Source organism: Crinia signifera, chromosome 3 (genome assembly GCF_055691185.1).
Source record: "Crinia signifera chromosome 3, ASM5569118v1, whole genome shotgun sequence".
NCBI lineage: Eukaryota > Metazoa > Chordata > Amphibia > Anura > Myobatrachidae > Crinia > Crinia signifera.
In genome coordinates, this window is record NC_139219.1 from 289,586,370 (window position 1) to 289,605,176 (window position 18,807).

An 18,807-nucleotide genomic window follows, 5' to 3' on the forward strand; every position below is an offset into this window, starting at 1 on the left:
TTGTTATTTTTTCAATGTTATGCCAAGTTTTGTCTCCCTGTATTGTTCCTTTGTACGGCGCTGCAAAACACTTGTGGCGCCTTATAAATAAAATTATAATAATAATAATCTCTCTGAGATGCTGTACAAACTGTGTGGAGTCTCATTCACACTCGCTCACTAAAGACAATAGTGTGTGTCCTCGTCCCAGTGTGGTGGTACAATCACATAGCAATTACTGCAATATATATATATGTGTGTGTGTGTACTATCTAGGCCTGCTCGAAGCAATGGCTTTGAAAGCTAGTGTGCTACCTTGTGATTGCCTCTGTGTTTCTGTATGTGCGATTGCCTCTGTGTTTCTGTATGTGCGATTGCCTCTGTGTTTCTGTATGTGCGAAAGAGAAATAGATGTAGTTTCACTCGCTGCCAGCAGATGGCAGTGTTTCAGTTACACATATAAAAGAGAAACCATTGCCGCAATGATATATATTTTGACATTGAAGGCAGAACACAGCAATTACATAAACGTCAACTGTTTGTTGTTTTAATCGAATGCAGAAGTAAACAAGTCAGCATTGAGTATTTTAATTGATTTTTATTGAGTGCAATTTAGATTTTTTTTCTTCTTTTTTTAATACAACATTTTTGTTCTCTTCTTTGAAATTACTGTTACAAACTCCAACATTTTGAACACAGGTGACAAATCTGAGGAGGGGGTAATTGTACAATGCAGGAACTTACAGAAATATACAGCTATGTAGATGTCATGGAAGCAAAGGGAGCTGGAGGGTAGAGAGAGGGCGAAGAAGACCCATCCGCCGCAGCTTTTACGGGGGGGAGACAAATCATTGTGCACCATCAGGTAACTGCTCACTGGGCTGGACTCTGCAATGAAAATAAATCATGTTATCATAGTCTTGTGATGTTGATCAAAACACAGAGTAAGTCTGACCTTAACCCGACGGAACTGATTCAGTGGGGTAAATTGACTAAGATGGGGGTTCTATTGAAGATGTGATGTTGCCCATAGCAACCAATCAGATTGTACTTCTTATTTATTTAGCCCATTCTAGAAGATAAGAGATGGGATGTTGCCCATAGCAACCAGATTCTGAGGCCAGATTCTCTAAGCTTCAAAAGTGCTAACATGGAGAGTGATAAACAGCCAGCCAATCAGCTCCTACCTGCCATGATTGGTTGGTGGTTTATCACTCTCCATTTTATCACTTTTGAAGCTTAGAGAATCTGGCCCAGAATCTGGTTGCTATGGGCAACATCCCATCTTTAACAGAACTCCCATCTTTGTACATTTACCCCATAATTGTTAATAAGATGTATATGTAAAGTAAAGTTATTATTAACAGCATATTCTATATATTTCTGCACAGTAATGTGAGTTGCAGCACTATTTAGTGAGGGGCAAGACTGCATGACTCATTACCATACCACTTGCACCTCTCACATGGACCTCCTCCATAGGCGAACACAGGTATGGATCATTAGGTGACCAGCAAGTAGGTCGACATGGGTTAGGTAGACAGAGTCATTAGGTCAACATGGGTAAGGTTGACACTGCACCGTATGTATTTTTTTTCCACTTTTCTTTTACCCGAATGTTGACACAGTCAACATAAACACTAAAACGTAGTGCTGCATCCCCTCCTATGGCTCGCTTCACTCGCCATGCTTCCGGCACACTATTCTATTCTCCCACTGCACCGTAGTGGATGGTAGGGCATGAAATACCGCCTGTGGGCACATGTTGGCTCAAAAAACACTAAAAAAGAGACCATGTCGACCTTTTGACTGTTGATCTTCTCCATGTCCACCTAATGACCCTGTCGACCTAGCCCATGTCGACATTAAGTCATGTCGACATTCTTGTATGTCAACCTTAAGTCACGTCGACCTTCCTGCATGTCGACCTAATTGCTGGTGACCCAATGACCGTATCCCACGAACACAGGGGGGGTTTCAGTTGCCTGGCTAGCAGCTATTACAGGCATTATAAAGGCTGGAATAGAGCACGTGCACGTGCCCAGTGGCAGTAGACTTCTTACTAAAGAGCCGATTTAGTCCTGTTCGTTCATGTCTGAATTCGGCCCCGTCCCGATGGTCAGGGTTTGTGCATGCGCGAATATATGCACATGTGCAAACCCCGGGAGCGAACAGTTTTGGCGAGTTTCACACTCTCCAGAGAGGGTGGACGGGGGGCAGTCAGGGGGCGGGAGCAGGGGAGCGCCCACTGTTTTATGGGCGTCCCCATGAAAATGTTGGCCATTCCCCTGTGAACGTAAACAGGTCAATGCCTGCTCGGCGCGGGCTGCTGATGTCACATGATGTCAGCGCCCACCCCCTTTTTGGTGAGCTGCGGCAGAAATAAAAAAACGCAGGGCGGGTGTTCTGCGGGGCGGCTCTGACCTTTTTGCTAGGCTGCGAGTATATGCAGCCTCGCAAACAGGTCTGAATTAGGCCCTAAGTCTGATGTGTGGATCTGAGTTCTCACTCATAAAAATAGAGAGTCCGGTAAGTGACACTCCATAAACACTGGGACTGCATATGTCTGACATGCACATGTATTACATAAGCTTCACTGACTGTAAAGCTGGCCATACATCTACAGATCGATTGTCAGATTGGGCTGGTTGGAACAAAATCCTGGTAATGGACGAGAGCAAATGACAGTTGACCATTTGCTTTGAAATGCTGGAAAACTGCCAAAAAACTGTCACTCAGATATTACCAGGTTTTAGTTCCAACCAGCAAGATCTGACAATCGATCTGTAGTTTGTTAGACCTTTAGTTTTTTACATACCAATTAGACACCACTAATAGGCTGGTAACAATCACTTTAGAATCAAACATTTGGGAAACCTCCACCAGAAACCCTTTGTTTCCCTCTTCAATATCTCCAAAGCTGGAGAAATAAATGGGCAAGTTCTGCAGGTGCAGAATCAAGGTCGTCATTTAAAGACTTAAACCCCTCAAGAAAGGGGATGTGACTTTATGTAAAGGGATGCGGCTTCATGGGAAAGGGTGTGGCCTCACAGCGTGACTCCCAGGTCGAGTCCACAGACCCCATACCCCCACAGTGATGCCTTTAAGCTGAAGCACAACAGAACTTTGCTTGTGGAAAGGCCGCGGTAAGTGACATATGAGACATTTTTACTCAAGATTGTCTCAGTCGCACACAATTGTACAAATGTCACAAACCCTAGAATGTGGGCTGATACCGCTTCTCCCCTATTGTATAAAGAAGGAGATGTGTGTTATATGACAGGGATGCTATGTACTCTTGTCTGTATCAATGCTGCTACAATATCTGTAAGATAGCACCCCACTGACTGTTCCAACACCTGCAGCTATCAAATTTGACAGTTGCAGGTGTCGTTACCCATACACCCCAGCAGGTCTGGCGGAGATTGCTGGATGGGTGGTGTTTTCTTTTTCACTCCCCCGCTCCGGCATACAAGATGTTAATACATCGCATCATTACCTCTTCCTTCTTCTCCCCAGTAAAGATGCAAAGCAGGAAGCATAATATTGTACAGGTATAATACACCTATCCCCATGTTTTACCTTCATGTCTATTGTCTTAAAATGTGGGGGCTGTAGCGGTACCTTAAATTAGGAGCCTGGAATAGAAGAAACTGTAAATGTGAATATATCCTGAAAACTGTACTTTGGATATTTCAATTTACTCCTTATATTGGTTCTAATTAAATTTTCATCCGAAGTCAATACCTAAGTATATCACGGACACGTAACTGTTATTTATTCATCCATATTCCAGTATGAAAATGAACAATTCTCTGTGCCGCATGTCCCCTGCAATGAAAATGACTATAGATTTAACCTTCTGTAAAAGTACCTGAAATATGAGGAGATTCTACACAGTGGTGTAACTACGGTGGTACAGAATACTCCTTGGGTGTCACTTGCTGGCTCCTCCTAAGTAACAGGAGCAGTGTGCTGCACTGTAACATTATGTGCAGCATTTAGCTCCTGTCACAGTGTAGGAGCCAGCACTGCATACAATACAGTCTTCACAGGCAGCCCAGCATCTCTGGGACCCCTGAGTGACACAAATAGAAGTAAAGCCACAAGGGTTGACACCAAAATGGCACTGAATGAGAGCCAGGTGCTGCACTGTGACATTATCATGCAATGCCCAGCTTCTCTAACTGAGGAGAAGCTAGCAGTACAGCCACAGTCTCCTAAGACAGTTCAGTATCTCCGGGAATGCTGGGCACGCCACCATAGTAATGTTTCTCGCCATGAGAGCTTCTAGAGAGAAGGAGGCCCTAGGGGACCCTAACGCTGTACCAAAGTTTATTGCACAGGTTTCTGGGGAAATGATTTGCGGCCATTTCCCCAATGATTTTCTTACTGTGTATGCATGTAAAGCCAGGAAAATGTCCACTGCACCATTTTTATGGTGATTTTATGGTGATTTCAGCAGCAGCAAAAAATGGGTGTAGCTATTAATAATATGCCAGTGCTTCTCGTCTGGTCATGGCTTCCAGTAGTATGCCATGCCTTGTTTTCATCTGAACACCAGAAGCTATCAAACCTGGGGGCCAGATGCACTAAGCTTCAAAAGTGATAAAATGGAGAGTGATAAACAACCAACCAATCAGCTCCTGCCTGACATATTTCAAACACAGCCTGTGACATGGCAGGTAGGAGCTGATTGGCTGGCTGATTATCACTCTCCACTAGGCCAGATTTGCCACTAGGCCCGTGAGGCACAGGCCTAGGGGCAGCACATCTTAAGGGCGGCAGCCAGCAAGGAAGTTTTTACATGGGACGAAATAATCCCGTCAGTCTCCAACATCTCGGCGTCAGCGGGCTGCAGTGCTCCCCGAGTGTCGGCCTGGGCACACTATGGGCTGCAGCGCCCTCCCTCAGCCCTGTTAGGGTGTGTTAACTGGCTCTTAGCTCCGGCTATTGCTTCCACTGCTGCCACAGCCAGGATGTCTCAGCCCTCTCCCTGCCCGCCAATGACTGCGGAGGAGGAGGAGCACGGTGTCTGGGCTGCTGGTGCCCGCCACCATCGCTATTGCTGCCGCTGCTGCCCGGATATTTCTGCCCTCTCCGTGAATGCTGTGGAGGAGGAGGAGTGCGGTGTCCGGGCTAACGGTGCCTGCCACCACTGCTATTTCCACCGCTGCTGCCGCCCAGGTGTCTCAGCCCTCTCCCTGCCCGCCGGTGACTGCTGCTGCTGCAGAGGAGGAGCACGGTGTCCTGGACAAGTGGAAGAGGTAACCCCGGAGAGCAGCCCTCTTGAGCTCCCTCCACTCTGAACTATTTTAAAGATTTCAAAAGGGTCCTCCCTCTGGGTCCAGGGGGCGGCCCAAAAATTTGTGCCTAGGGTTGGCCTGACCCCTAAATCCGGCCCTGACTCCATTTTATCTCTTTTGAAGCTTAGTGCATCTGGCCCCAGAGATGCCTCTGCTTCAGCTGCAATTTGCAAATATGTATGTGTGTAAAACCAATTCCTGTGTGGATAGTCTGTAGAACACTGTGTGTCCCTTATGCGACTAAGACACAAGATTTTAATAAAAATACGGTGCGCTACTGCTTTTGGAGCATCTCAGTCATCTCACTCTTTATAGTGTAGAGATGATCAGTTTATGAGGACACATCTGTAAAATCACTTCATGTACTTCAGGCACATTATTCAGTTCTAAAATAAAAAGCCTTTGATGGTTGGCTACTGTCACCTTCACTGAAATTACAGACAGGAAGCCTGCTGTGTGCAAGGAAATCTCTCCCCATGCTCACAACTTTACAGAAACTTTTACTTATACACCTAGGAACTTTATGTTGGGTTACTTTATATAAAACAAAACATATTTTTGGTACTCTGTTTCTACATGAAAACCTGCTGCACAGTAATTCAAATGAAGTTCGGTTTCCCTGAAATATACACGCGTGCATATCTACTACTCTGAATTAATTCCTAGAGGAAACAAGATGCAGGTGGCGACAGAGGGACGGGAGAAGGTAGGCAAATGGCATCACTGTCTACCAGTCCCCCTCATGACATCACTATGAATCTTGGCATCATGCAGGGACTAGGCAACAGTGACCAGATTTGCTGAGTATCCCGTTATCGGGCCTCTCACTGTCCCACCCATTGCACTGCGAAGTGGGTGGGATGAGAGCGGATGACCTATTGGGATACTCCAGACATTTTAGAAGAGAAGGGACGTATGGGAATAGGATGAGAATTCACATGAAACATTGTTTCTTTTAATCTAGTTTTCACAGTATACAGCAATACAGTAAAGAACAAACATTGGAGATGCATCCAGACGAGAAAGATGTGTATGACACAGTATATTAAATATACATTCCTCCCAACGGGATTGGTACGAAATCCCGGCGGACGGAATCCCGGCGGACGGAATCCCGGCGGTCAAAATCCCGATGACGGAATCCCGACCGCCGAAATCCCAACAAGGGGGTGACGTGGATCGCCCCCAAGCCCCCCCCCCCCCTTGCAGGCACGGCCTGGTGCCTTGCTACGCTCAGCACACTAATTTATTCTCCCTCTATGGGTGTTGTGGACACCCATAGAGGGAGAAAGTGTTGGGATTTCGGCGGTCGGGATTCCGGCGTCGGGATTTTGGCCGCCGGGTTTCCGACCGCCGGGATTCTAACTGCATCCCCTCCCAACTGTCCCTATTCCAATGGGACATTCCTGCTATTCAGGTACTAATAGGTAGTAAGGATAACACATGCATTGAATGGTTGAATTACATGTGCATGACCTGAAGACATCCAATAATATCTATGCAGCAGTCACATGGAAACTACAGATGTGGACAATTCGAAGTTGCTTGGCAAAGATGCGTATAGGGGGTCATGCAGACCTGATCGCACGGCTGCGAATGTGCAGTGGCCAGCGAACAGGTATACGCCGCCTTGCTAGAGTGAAATTCCACCTTGCGAATTAATGTGTATGTACTGCGAATGTATGTGTACAGCTAATGAAGCCTTCACAGTAGTGCAAATATGTCCAAAACCCTTCGTTAGTGGCTCACCATCTGATGATTTTTACACCAGTCATCACAAGCTCACTTGCTTGGCGGCCGTGATAAATACAGGCATATCCGCCCTTTTGCTGAGATCACACCCTATCATAAAATGCGGGGGCACATCTGCATATTCCCTAACACTCCTACCGTTTTTACGGTCACTCCTACCGTTTTTCTTGGTACTCCCATGGAACGGCCGGTTATCAGATGACTTCTTCCTGTCAATCACCTTGAGAACAGCTTGCAAATAGAAAAAGTAGCAGGACTTCATTACTGACATACCTGTCTTTCATTACTTATCAACCAAACTTCCTTGCCATGATTTCCAGGTGTGTCTCTCTGCTGCTGAGATATATTTAATGACGCGACAGAGACAGAACTTGTTGTATACCCAGGCTGTTATTATGGTAATTGCTGGGAAATGAGTTTATATTTATATATCTATGCAATCATATATACGCACATGAGGCGAGGAGAGAAAAGGGAGGTAGCTGGGGGGGGGGGGGGTTGTCTCGGCTGTATACTGTGACAAATCCTGGATAATGCTCTGGCAGAGTGGTAGACAGGAAATGTAGCAGTCACACCGCGTAATCCTCTGCTCATCTGCACATCTGGGGATGGAAAATCTAATTCTGCTGTGTCCAAAAGTAGAGTAGTAAAATAAGAGCAATAAGAGAGGTAGGGCGTCCTCATCTCCCCGCAGCTCTCCACTGGGATAACAACAGAACCTTGTGTCTCGCTACAAGCCGGTGGACCCCTAGATCCTTCCCCTCCCACAACTGCACAGTATTGAATGGTTGTCTCCAGTGGCAGCTTCAGAGGAGGGCCTGCAGCACAGTTCAAATTTTAAAAAGGGGAGCCCCACCCACTGCCACCAACTGCCTTTACAAGCTGACTCACTGTCAGTGGGTGGGGCTCCCCTATTTGAATTTTGAACTATACTGCAGCCCCTCAGACCTGTCCCTCATACTAATACTTGGTATGGAGGGACAGGTCCCCCAAATCAGGATAATTATCCCTAAAATCAGAATGGTATTTACATTATTCATGACCGAATTACTTAGAGAATTGAGCTACTGCACATAAATCAAGTTAGCCATTTATCCAAGTCTGTAACTATGGGTGTGCGAGCGATGTTGTTGTATAACTGGGCGGGATGTTCTAACATACGAAGCCCCCCTCCACCGGGCTTCGCATAGTTAATGATCGCATATGCTCTAACATATGCGATCATTAACGCAAGGGACAGCTCTTGCGATAAGAACTGTCCCTTGCGATGAGACCCGGGAGTCCGTCTGTGCAGAGCGCCAGAGCCAGCCGCATGGCATGCTGGGAGGGATCCATGACGTATCCCTCACACAGCGCTGCGGTAAGAAGCCCATAGGCTTCTGCAGGGAATCGCCAGCTTTTGCTGGCGATTCCCTCCACAGTGTCAGCGCTGTGGTTAGAGAATATAGAAATGCGGTAAAAACCCTGATAATGGGTTTTTTACCGCATTTCTGGGTTAGAGCATCCCGCCCACTATCTAAAGATGGTGCTAGCTAATATCGGAAATATGTTTTGGATATTGGTAACTCTGGCAGCATTGCATAGTACATAGAAACCTATGGGGGATACGGCTGGCAACCGGACTGGAGAGATCGCAGCGAATATCTCTAATATCTGCTGCGGACCTTCCTTCATACAGTACATGTAGCAGCTCCCAACGTTCCACTTCTGTGATGGCCAACAAATAGATATGAAAATAATAGAAGACGGCCTGCAGATAGAATTGCAGATAAAATGCAGATAGAATTGAAAGCATTTCTTTAAGATCTCACCAACTCCAACATATAACACAAACCCTGCTCCTACCTCTCCTACTTCCACTCCCCACTAGACTGTATAAACTAGACATGTTCTGGTTTCATCTCTACCCCCATCCACTTGTCTATCTCTTTTCTTTCAGTACTCTTAATTATGTATTTCTATTTACTTATTATTTCCATTTCTATAATTTTTTTATTATTTATTTTTGTTTATTTTTATTTATCTATTTTTTTTATTCTAATTTCTTATAATTTCCATTTGCATTTATATTTTTTATTTTATAAATGGTACCCATTTTTATATATAAAAAAAAATACTTACCACTTGTAAGATACTTCATAAAAGAGAGGACCTTAGGGAACCATGAGGTTTCCGCTGTTTTTAAGACAACAGGGCCGTAACTGGGGGGGAAGGGGGGGGGGGGTTGGGGGGTCACGCGCACTGGGCGCTGGAGGGGAGCGCTGTCAGGGGCAGCACTGCAGCTTTACTAGTGTACGGACTCCTATGTGCCCTGAACCGCTTAGCCGTACAGCCCAAACACAAATGACCCCCTTACTGGCTTGGACCCCCACGTGAGCCGCCCGCACGTCCATGTTGCTGACGCCAGCGTCGACCCCCTGGCTCTGATTCACTGACAGCCTGTCAGTCATTCCGCCTCAGCCAGCCACCGCGGCGCACTGGGAGAAGGAGGAGGGACAGCACAGGTAGCTGTATTATGTGCTCGTCCACTCCCCTCCTGCTCTAGCAGCGACGCGGGTGGGCGGGGCTGCAACAGCATCAGTGCATCACCTGTGAAGCTGTGGCGTGCTGGGCTGGGGGTCAGGGTGGGCTACATATTGCTCCGTGGCTGGCTGGGCACGCAGGGTGCGCAGGGAAGCCTAGCAAGAGGCGGGATTCTGGCCAGCATGTCCCTGTCAGTGTGCAGCAAGCCTCCTACTTGGAGGAGAAGAAAGGAGGATCTCTGCTTTCCTGTGCAGCATAGTACTAAACCTTGCTGCCATTCGCAAGTAAGGAATCCTGTTCCTTTTACATTAGAAGTTTAGCCTCTATGATCTCAACCCCTCCTCTTTCTCTCCCCCCCTCTCTCTCTCCCCCCCCCCCTCTCTCCCCCCCCCCCTCTCTATCTCCCCCACAAACTACTTTGTATCATTCAGGGACAGTGTTCTATCCAGTGGCAGCAGCAATTAACCATTGTTTATAATGTGTACTGGGGGGCATGACGGTGTGTGCTATAATGTGTACTGGGCATTACGGTTTGTGGTGTAATGTATTCTGGGCATTACGGTGTGTGCTGGAATGTGTACTGGGCATAACGGTGTGTGCTGGAATGTGTACTGGGCATTACGGTTTGTGGTGTAATGTATTCTGGGCATTACGATGTGTGCTGAAATGTGTACTGGGCATAACGGTGTGTGCTGTAATGTGTACTGGGCATTACGGTTTGTGGTGTAATGTATTCTGGGCATTACGGTGTGTGCTGGAATGTGTACTGGGCATAACGGTGTGTGCTGGAATGTGTACTGGGCATTACGGTTTGTGGTGTAATGTATTCTGGGCATTACGATGTGTGCTGGAATGTGTACTGGGCATAACGGTGTGTGCTGTAATGTGTACTGGGCATTACAGTGTGTGCTATAATGTGAATTGATACTACTATGTGACCACACCACTCCCCCCCTCCCCCCCCAAAAAAAAAAACATGCCCTAAATTTTTTGCTCTGTCCCTGTCCCTGTTTTCAGGTTCATATAGTTTCTAGTATATATGTATCTTGATGCAAGTGGAACAATTGATGTTTTTCTTTCTGTGCAAAACCCAAAAAAAATATATTTATTTTTTTGCGGGGGGGTTTGCACTAAAAGAATGTCTTGCCCCGGGCACCAGAAACCCTAGTTTCGGCCCTGAAGACAATCCCCGTTTTTTTACTTCCGTTTTTTAAATAAAGTTTACCCTACTAAAGAAGAAATAAGAACATTAAAATGATCCTTGATAAAGCACCCTAAGGTGTGAAACGTGTTGGTTAAAGGGGAGCCCCTTGATGAAGACCTGCAAGAAGCAAAAAAGACTTTTGCACAGCCACCACCACTCGCTCCTACAGCCGCCATGTGGAGCCGGCAGGTGACATCATCACAGACAAGCCGATATCTCCCGCTGGAGCCGGAAAGCCACTGACTTCAGCGTGTGCATACAACGGCCAGCCTGCTAAATCGTAGGGTAAGCTAGTGACAACCTCCCAGCAATCGGGTGTGCTCCCAACAAAATACCTCCACAAGGAGTGTAAACATTTAAAGTAATACCATTTTTTAGTTTTTTTACTTATGTTTTATTTATTATTTGCATTTAATTTGATTTATTTATTTTAAGGTTATTTATTTATTTTTATTTCTATTTTATTATTTTTATTTATTATCATTTTTTTTCCTATTTATTTTTATTATCTTTCACAATTGTTATCTATTTCCTCTTCTTATAAAAACTGCTTTACGCTATCCCTACTTATCCTTACCTGTACCTTCCTTAATATCCCCCAAGCGCTCGATTTAGACAAATACTAGAAACAAATTATCCGAGCAGCTACCGACTAAGCGTAATCCTAACAAAGGAAATATTCCTTTAATTTACCGACAGGGTCATTAGGTCAACATGTGCCGACAGGCAGTATTTCATGCCCTACCATCCACTAGGGCGTGGTGGGAGAATAAAATAGTGTACCGAACGTAGCGAGGCACCGTGCCACGGGAGAGCATGCGGTGCTCTGTTTCAGTGTCCACGTTAACATTCGGGTTAAAAAACAGTTAGAAACCCCATGTCTACCTTCCTGCATGTCGACCTTAATGCATGTCGACCTTAATGCATGTCGACCTAATGCTTGTAGACCTAACGTTTGTCTGTTGAATGATCCCATTCCTTCTGAATGAGGATGATGTCACTATGAGTGACTGTGTGTCAGCACATACTGTATTTGACCCCCCCCCCCCCCCCCCCCCCCCAAGATATAATCCGTTTGCCCCGGCTTAGCATATACTGTAGCTAGGCTACCAGGTAACTTCAATAGAGACCACGATTAGTCTGCAGCAATCTGACTTGAAGAACCTATAGCACTGTAGTAATGGTGAGTTCATAATTATGGCCTACCCAGCCTGAGCAGTTAACCTTCATTCACACATGATAACATTTACACCGTACCCACGACAGCAGCTTCCTGTTTCTCCTGACAACCTAACGCTTGCTACAGTATTCTCTTTCTGTAAGTATATCGTCCCATTATTATTACTGCAGTCAGAACAAGCTCTGTAATTGCCACAAGGATGTGCAGGTACCTGAGCTGGTATGAAAGGACCCGCTGCACCCCGGCATGCATACATTGTGAAGCAGATGGAGGAGGGAAATCCCAATTAACTCAGACCTCTGCTTGGAGAATGAGGAGGAACTACAGGGATAGGTTACAGAAACGGCTCTACAGAAGAAGCTATTTCCAGCAAACGAGGAAGATATTAGTCTTCATCAATGTGACGCATCAAACATTCAGGACAAATACGGATCCACATGTGATAGGTTCACATAAGCTGCACCATGGATATGACTGTGTGAATAGACAATCCTCTTAGCTTTGCCGTCTTTCATTTACAATCTTCAATAGCAGTGTTCTGATACGGTGCAATAGGCTCAATATTAGGTATACCAATTAGAGGAAATATACAGAGACTGAAGAAGGGTATACATCATTAATTACAGGAGTTTTTTAAGGGTAACACTTACCGGTACACTTCTGTTAATTAAGTTACAAATAAAACAAGACATTAACGTAAAAAAATAAGTATTATTTCCTCCCGATAAGAGCTGTTATTTGATTTTTAAGGTTAGGAATAATTTTAATAATGTTTATATGTTGTAAATGTTCTGTACAACTCGGCCCAAAAACACCTCTATTTATGTCTGACTTTATAGAGCCATTGTGTGTGAGGATGGGTGACTTTCTGTCCCATTGTACTACTGTTATACTATATGGTGGATTCCGGTTGGTCTGAAGATTTTTAACACTTCTTGGTCTAGATTTCCCATGAGAAGTCAAATCATACTTACATGCTTTTTGGCTGCCCTTTTCGGGAGAGGGCAGCCAGCTCGGGGGGGGGGGCTTCAGGGAGTGAAAAGCGGTGGGGCAGGGATGGAGCCTGCAGGGGGTTTGCGGGAGCCGGGCAGCATTACTGGAGGGTTGCCCCTCTTTCCGGGGGGCCGGGAGGGGGACCCGATTTCCGAGACCCTCCCGGCCATTCTGGGAGGGTAGACAACCCTGAGTCAAATCAGATTTGCACATATACTGCAAAAGACACACGTCATAACAGTCGCCAAGTTATGAAGAAAAATGCCATGCGACTTATTCCACAGCCGCTAAAACTGACTCCCACTGCATGGCAGCCAATATCAAAGATACTGTAAGCATGATACATGGAGATAACTACTTTGGGAATGGCACAGTGGTTGTTACCGGAGTTTAGGCAATAGCTTAGATTGCCTAAAAAAGAGCAAAAGTCACATCTGCTTTCTCTGAAAGACACCTCATTAGCCTGCCGGTGATTACTGCTGCAGAACGCCTGCACACCCAAAAACATAATACTTATGCTGAACTCTTACAGATAATCCTATTTCCTAACACCCCATCCCTTACCCTTAATCCAAATCCTGACCTTATTTTTCTTCCAATAATACCCTAACCAATCCCTAATCCATTTCCAGCACCTGATCCTAATAACCGCACCCTAAAAGGCGAGACTAGATGGGCCTACCGTTTTAATCTGCAGAATTCTACGTTTGTATGACATTGGGGAGGGAGAGATTTTAGGCTGGGTTTTCTCTTTCTTGGAGGACCTGGACCACATTAAGCCAACGCTCAGACAGAGTGTACGCACTGCGCAAATTTGCCAATTGTATTGCGTATAGACACATTTGCGTTTTTCAAACACACCCAGAAAACAGCAGGTTTTCGCTCAGAAACTTTGGGTTCCTGTCATTTAAACTGCGACTTCTTAGTGATCAGGAATTTTGGTGCTAATTGCAAAGTCGCTGATTAGCATACACATTTCCTAATGCAGTGGGGGGACAGAGAATGCCAATCTACTTTCGGTAAACTACTTACCGGATGCGTAAAATGTTCGTTGATTGTGTAGGTCACTTGGCTGCAGTCTGACAAGCTGTCGCATTGTCATATGCACCAATGGTTGAGTGTTAGGGTTACATTTTCTTCTCTGCGTCTCTGGTTATAGACAGATTTATCTAGGTTCAAATAAACCAGGGACTGTAGGATAACAATTTTGTGCAATTTTCTTACAAATAAAATAGTCCAGTTTGGAACCAGAATGATCTCAGGTTGAAGGGGGCCTTTTCTGTGTACAGCTTTTAGAATGTTGACTGTTGGGAAGTGTATTTACAAGTATTCAAAAGTCCAGAAATTAGTGCATTTATTTTGTCACTGAAGAGAAAAACAAAGATCTATACATTGTGGCATGGCATTATACAAAATAGCTGGCGATGGTGGAGAAGGTGGGGGGAACTGTGATGAGATTATTGAAGGGCCCAATGGGAGTACTGTGTAGGGGACATTGAACGGGGCAGTTGTTTATTGTACATTGCTCCCTATAGTACATATATATATATATATATATATATATATATATATATAGAGATATATATAGAGATATATCTATAAATATATATAGATATATCTATATATATATCTATATATATATATAGATATATATATAGATATATATATATATATACAAGTCCACTGTATTCCGGCACTCACCTAAAGCGACCAAAAGGTGCCTTCCCTGAAGTAGAAGATAGAAGTCCAAGGATTTGGGAGGCACTCAAATAAATACAAAGCCAATCTGATCAACAGATGTATTGCCCTGTTGGGAGTACATTAATTAGGGATTAAAACAATTGAATCCCACCATTTGTCATACAGGGCTGCTAGGTGATGTATTTTATTACAGTTTTTAGACATAATGATTTTTCATATATTCTATTACACATTGCATCCTGCAGTTTTTTTTTTCCATGTCTGTTTTGCTGGCAGAAAAGCTATACTTGACTGCATCTAACTCCCAGCCAGCCCCTGGCGGTGACATCACACCGTCTCATGCCCAGAGCCGAATTTCCCATTAGGCACGTGAGGCACCGGCCTAGGGGCGGCACATGTTTGGGGGCGGCACTTGGATGCCTGTGATAGTACTGTCAGCCCAAAATGTGCCAATAACTGCAAAATATCCACTGTACCATATTCCATCTTAAATAGAGTGTAAATGGATAGGACATGCAGATACTGCCCCTATAAACTGTCCTACTTAGTAAACATTATTGTTGTGCCTAGGGGCGCCCTCATCCCTAAATCCGCCCCTGCTCATGCCATCACCCATTGTGGGAGGAGGCTGAGGGTAACAAGAAGGAGGACATGCTGCCTGCAGCCAGTAAGTAAGTGGGTAGTTTAGCTTCACCTGTGACTCCCTGGCTGGCTCACTTTCATCTCTGCCAGACTACTTAGTATTAAACTATACAATAAAAAATTGAGGGTACACCACAAATGGTCCAGCACCTCTTTTAATCTGGACACATCAGGTACGGAGGGGAGTTAGACTGTAGGGTGAAGTTGCGCTACGGGGTGGATTATTTAGGCTGCGGGAGGGCTTAGTTCGGCTGCCGGAGGCTGTGCATACAACATTGTCATTTTAAGGTATAATGTTCATTTTAATAACTACTATTACATTCAGTGAGACACAGGTATTATGATTTACAAGACTAGTTCAAAACATCACTAAGGATTCCGTGTGGTGTGATATACGGAAGAAGGTCCATGAATGATTTTTAATATTATCGTTAAAGCACTGTGCAATATAATAGCACTCTATAACAGAATAATAAAGAGAACTGTAATTTATTATTAATAATATTAAAGTAGCACTATCGTACCTATTATCTTTTTTAATGATATTTTTTTATTGTGTATGTGTAAATGAACAAATATAAGGAGAGATAGTTCCCAGCCTGTGACTAGCCAATGAGAACCTTGCCTTGCTATATACTGTAGGCTTTAGAAATTGTTACATACTGTAGAATGATCTTAAATAGTCATAGATGAACAATGCAGCTCCACGTTCTCCTCTGAAGCATCACTGAGGAATAGATTGAGGTGACACATCAGAACAGCTACGCTGTATAACTAAGGCATGAGAAATACAGGAGGAGGATAGAAAGTATGAAAGGCGATTTTTCCGAAAAAATAGGGTTATTCATCGACGGTTATCAGACATTTACCTTATTACAGAAATACCACTATGAAAGGCTATATTTCATACCAAGTCCAATGGGAAATCACCAATGCAATGATATGGAAAGAGCTGTGGTTTTATTTATTCTCAAGCAGTAAGCTCTCAAAGGATTTGGCCTATTTACCGATATCCCCCCTCAATGGTCGTCACTGGTCCAGCCTTCATTGAGGACCGCCTTCAAGTTATGGAAGAGGCTTTTTTTTATCATGAACAGGGTCATTGATATAGACAGAAGTTTGTGGGCCCCCCTAGCAACATTTCGGAGTGGCCCCTGTCCCAATGCTTCTAGAGAGATCCCTCTCGGCAGCAGTTATTAATTTTATACCCCATAGTAGTCCATAATTCACTTTCTGATCCATAGTTTGTTATGCCCATAGTAGTGTCCTAGTTTATGGAATAAACCATAGTAGTGGTCTAGTTCACGTTATGTCACATTTATGTGCCCCCAGTTCATATTATGTAACATATGGGGCAGTACGGACGGTGTGTAGTGGTTAGCATTACCATGGCCCTAACTGCGGAGTTTGTATATTCTCCCCGTACTTGTGCGGGTTTCCTCCGGGTACTCTGGTTTCCTCCCACAATCCAAAAAATATACTGGTAGGCTAATTGGCTCCCAATAAATTAATAAACTTTGACAAGGAAGGTGAGCCCCTGTTTACTCCGGGCCCCATTGCAGCTGCACTCCCTGTACCCTTGGTAGCCGAGGACTTGGACAGAGTGGACACCACTTTTGCTATTTCTGATTTTCTGTTTGTGTTTGGCCGGTTTTGGCTGCAATTTCCAAAATTCTAATAATAATTTTCCAGGCAAAAAAAAAAGTTACATTTTTGTTCTCTTGATATATTTGATTCTATTTCTTTATTAAATTCTATGAGCAGTGAAAGAAAACCTTAATTTCAGCAGGGTCTTGCTGAATAAAAGCCTTGTTTTGGAACTTTGGGGCTTATTCTGGTCTACACACTCACATGCGAATTTGCATATGGCCACAGCAAACAGATTGTTTTCGGGGCACACGCACCCAAGACTGCGGAGGGGATCATGGAGGGGGGGCAGGCCAGGGGAGTCACCCATGAAAACGCTGTGCGATTCGCCCGGTGATGCGGGGGGCGGGCGGCTGACATCACCGGATCAGCAGCCCGCCCTGTTCCTGTAAAGGGTGCACGCATCTCTATGGGACTTGAGAGTCACTTAGATATGCGTGTGCGCACTACATCATTCGATGGTTTGCGACCTTCGAAAGATGTGTGTGTCGCCCCATGGGCTGCAAATAGATGTTCTGCCAGAACATTAATTCGCAACTGTGCAGGCAACCCAGACCCGCAGGTGGCGTTTAGTGGAAATTTGCAGCGTTGCGTGTGGACCACCAGAATAAGGTCCTTTAGCCCTGAGAAAACTTGTATGATATGGGAAGCAGTTAGTGTTTCTCGTCACCATCACTCACTCCAAATTGCCTATGGCCAACTCAACGGCTTTAATTGCTACTCTAAATGTAAGCAGAGGAATTACAGGGCCCTATATAATGGGATTAATAGGGTGGGACTGGAAGCAACGGGAAGAAAAGACGTGTTTATCATACAAGTAACACACAGTATAGAACACAACAGGGGCCGCTGCAGACACCCACTCCATTCAATGGGGCTTTGTGAAGAGTTGCTGAGAAATGACATGAACTGTTATTAGAAGAAATTATTTTCCACTACAAACACAATCATTGAATAGGATATAAATGTTTATGTAATTCCGCATACATTAAGAGACTGGCTCATCATCTGCAATAAAGCTCTCAATGATTACTCCTTCTGGAATGCTCATCCTAAGTCTTTATAGCCTCAGAGAAAGCCAGTCATGAGTGGCGATTATGCTGCTTGCTGAACTGTGCCGACTATTACCGTTGCTGAAGTACAATTAAATATTGTTTCATAAAGATACTGCCATACTTGCACATTGTCAGGAGAACTGCTGAATACTCACCGGGTGTCACCACGCTCTATAGCATTTTATGCAATGGGAACTGCTCATCTCCTATTCCAGATACGGTATCTAGAAGGCAGATTCTGAGTCGCACACTTCTGTGTCTGCTGTAATCACATCAGCAGCTTTCTGCTAATGCTAGTATCAGCCCCTGCCCTGGTGTACAGACATGTGTCTGGCAGTGCAAGTACTGGGACACCCACTTTGGGCAACGCTAACCATCAAATCTTACCCCAGCCCTATGCTCAGTGACACAGAGAGGGGGGGATGTGCTTTTTACCCAGGCCCGGGTGTGATGGAGGGGCCCGGGGCCCGCTACCTCCCTCCACCGTTGCAGAGAGCCGGGCAGTGGCAGAGAGAGGACAGGCTGTCGCTGCAGCAGCCTCTCTCCTCAGTACAGGCTGCTTAGTGCTGTGTGTGGAGCTGGGGAGAGAGGCAGCTGCAGCATGTGCTGCTTTCCCCTGCACGGGTGTGCGATTACACCCTGCCTCCCACTGCTGCCCACCGACCCTGCTAAAAACTTTCCTTTTTTTTCTTTTACAGGGGCATGACTACATCCTCTCCCGTTTGCCAGGCTCCCTAATTTCACCGGTGCCTGGCAAAACTGTTGGTGCCCCTGCCAATGTTAGTTAAGCGGGTGAGTTTGCAACCAGTTATGTGACATTTCCAG

The 18,807-nt window shown here is 45.0% G+C and overlaps 1 protein-coding gene across 2 annotated transcripts in view; it reads right to left on the reverse strand.

Moving 5' to 3' along the window:
• Window positions 1-557: 557 nt before the first annotated feature.
• EPHB1 (EPH receptor B1) overlaps window positions 558-18,807 on the reverse strand; it is a 252,936-nt gene continuing 234,686 nt past the window's right edge. Inside the window, exons 17-18 of one of the 2 annotated variants that reach the window (XR_014471837.1) lie at window positions 14,639-14,744; window positions 558-867 (exon numbers count right to left, since the gene is read on the reverse strand). The gene's annotated coding sequence lies outside the window, so the exon portion shown is untranslated. The remainder of the gene's footprint in view (window positions 868-14,638; window positions 14,745-18,807) is intronic. The other variant, XR_014471836.1, reaches the window with a different exon arrangement.